We start from the raw sequence: 3,306 nt of genomic DNA, 5'->3' as shown, positions 1-3,306 counted from the left end.
ATGGACTGGAAGCCCCGAGGTCAAAATGGGGGGACACCCCCCAAAGGTGGTGGAGAATGACCGAGCTGTCCGGCGAACCAACCGGACATTGTGGTGGGGGATAAAGAACAGAGGAAAGCCGTTGAGGTGGATGTAGCAATACCAAGAGACCACAACATCAGGAAAAAGGAGCATGAGAAACTGGAGAAATACCAGGGCCTCAGAGAGGAACTGGAGAAGGCCTGGAAGGTGAAGACCACAGTGGTGCCTGTGGTCATCGGGGCCCGCGGGGCAGTCACCCCCAAACTGGAGCAGTGGCTCAAACAGATCCCAGGAACAACATCAGACATCTCAGTCCAGAAATGTGCAGTTCTAGGCACAGCCAAGATACTGCGCAGAACCCTCAAGCTCCCAGGCCTCTGGTAGAAAGAGACCACCCACGGAGGGTGAGAGGGGAATTTTTTATATATATATATATACACAATAGTAAAAATGTTTAATTTGGCTAGATTATTTTTCTAGCCAAATAAAATTTATAAAATAAAAAAAAATGTATAAATTTTATTTGGCTAGAAAATAATCTAGCCAAATTAAAAAAATTTTACTATGGTTTATGAGCACACAATACAGAAATGGCAAATAAGTACTCAAGTTTTTTTTTCTATCACTGGTTTCTGATGAGAAAATTCATTAGAATTCAGATTCTGATCTTTTATCTGATGAAATAAAAGGACAAAATCTGAATCTTTAAACTATCCTCCTTCCCATGTGTAATATTCATTCTTCTATACTTACCCAGACTTGATATCAAATTCTGTACTTTTGAAGATTGCAGCGACCTTTCTACAGATCTGAAGAGCTCTCAAACAACTGAAGTGGAAATAACAAGTAATAAGTACACACGTACACACACACACACACACACACACACACACACACACACACACACACACACAGGAGCTTGCATGGCAGCTTGTTATCGCTGAAGGACATGAGTCTTGTATTGGATCAGCCACCCTAGTGGCTTTCTATCTGTCTAATCCCGGCTATGTAGAAACTGGCGCTGGAGCACAGACATTTGCATGGAATAAGAAAATAATTAAAACAACACAGAATCTCATGAAAGTCTTTTGTGTTTTTTTTTTTTTTTTTTGTCAGAACCAAATTAAAAACACACGACAGCCAGTGTTGTATTTCTGTCCCTTCACACAACGCTGCAAAGCATTGAGAACCGGAGAAAAGGCACACAAAACCGAATGGATTCTACAGCTGATCAGTCCGCAGTCCTTTAAGTACATAATGTGGCATTATGTGTCCATAATGTGACACGAGCTAAACTCACAGATAAACATGTTATCCTCTTTGTGTGGCTAGTTTATTCTAAAAACGATCGGGTTTATGCAGTGCTAATCAGCTGAGCATCGGAGTGAGATTTAAAAATCTGCTGGTAATCTGTATATAATGTTTGTTGCCGTGGTAACATAATCTCCTATAGTAAACATTTTTGAAGATGGCATGGTGAACAAGCTTTTATGGTTAAAAGATACCTTACATTACAAAGGTCCTGCTTTGTTTCCAGCTTCCAGTGGAAATGACATTTCTCTGCTGTAGTTCTCTACAAATTCAGGCAAAAATAATATAGAAAATACAACTAAAGAGAATAAATGTTGTTTTACTTTGCAGCAGCAAAAAATAAAAGTACAGGTATGACACAAAATAATTAATTCATGATTTGGCTTATAGAGGTCTAAATGTGCCATCATTCAATCTAAAAAAGTAATCAAATAATTGCTCCAATCAGGGCCGGCCCAAAGTTATATGGGGCCTTAAGCAGAACTTGATTTGGGGCCCATCCTCCTACTCAGAATATCAGCACCAGTAACAGCAGTTTGATCCAGATATGATGAAATTTGGGAGAAGGGGCGGGGCAAACTAAAGCTCAAACACATAGAAAAGGTGAAAGTTGTGGCATCAGATTGTAATTCCATAATTTATTCCTCAAAATTGAGTGATTCCATAATTCATTGTTCTGCTTGATTAAAAAAAAATCAATTTAATAACAACAATATATTTTTTTTTCTAATGCTTAATGTAATTTTTTCTGCTTTATTTTATTTATTTATTTTGCTAATGATTAACCTATGATTACAGGGTCCATATTTTTATGCCAGGAGATGTTTCTACAATAAAATAGATTGATAACAAAAAAATTACATCAAGTTCCTACCAAGCTGTAGGAGAAAAAAAGAAAAAAAGAAAGAAGCAAATTTTTAGTCACTTTAAATTTCAGCCACATCACAAACAAAATGTTGGCTGAGGGGTGATCCTAGACAAGAAATGCTCAAAATTAAATATAATCATAAGTTACTTTAGAGATGCACAGAGAAATCGGCTGGTGACCAGTTGGTGGTCAGAAGCCTTGAAATCTGAAAGATTCCACTGACAGCAACGTTCTTCAGTGCTGAAGGGAAGAAGTGAGGAGGGAAGAAGACTCAAAATTTAGCTTTTTTCCCAGAAGCATTGAGATGTTTTGAAATGGAGGAAGCACAAAAGAGAGCAAGCGGCTTTTTAAAAACAGAAAAACTATCTCCTGCCAGCCGGTCATTCAGACTGCGGCAACACAGAGCCAGACCTCACTGGATGCTGATGGTTTCACTGGTACCGTGCTTGTCGTATCTTATTTTTCTGTTTAAATTATTTGTTATTTTTGTGTGCAGCACTTTGACCAACAGCAGTTGTTCTTAAATATAAATCAATCTTAATTTAATTTGATGCTGGCAAATATTTCCAATAGGAATAGCCAATTCCCTAATTGATAAGAACAAATAACGATTAACTATTGTCATTTAAGGTGATATCATGCACTAATCGTTTGCAAACCTAACAAAGCAAAGCATTCCACTGTTGCTCCAGAAAAGCATCAATACAGATCAAAATATTTGAGAAGATGATTGTGTTGTGCTGTAGTTTCACAAATAATGTACTGAATACACACCGACACTCCTTTTTAACCTAGCAAAGCTAACTAAGCTAACCATGCTGATGGCTAACAAAACACAGCCAAAAGAATTCAAATCCCTCCGTAATCCCTTTTGTCTGTTTGTGGCTGACAAAATCCTGCTTTACAGCGACTTCTTTCTCTGTCTCACACACACAGTGTGACATCACCTCTGCTCTGAACATAAATAATTAGCGACCTTTCCAGTCTTTTTTATATGCAAACTAATTTGAACGCTGTAAAAAAAAAAAAAAAAAAAAAAAAAAGTTTTTAAAAGTTTTTTAAAAAAAAAAAACAAAAAAATTGGGTTCTCCGGGGCAAAAACTTTT

The sequence above is a fragment of the Poecilia latipinna genome, unplaced genomic scaffold, assembly GCF_001443285.1.
Source record: "Poecilia latipinna isolate Pla-1442-1.1 unplaced genomic scaffold, P_latipinna-1.0 Scaffold975, whole genome shotgun sequence".
Classification (NCBI taxonomy): Eukaryota; Metazoa; Chordata; class Actinopteri; order Cyprinodontiformes; family Poeciliidae; genus Poecilia; species Poecilia latipinna.
Note: the sequence above shows the minus strand (reverse complement) of the source record.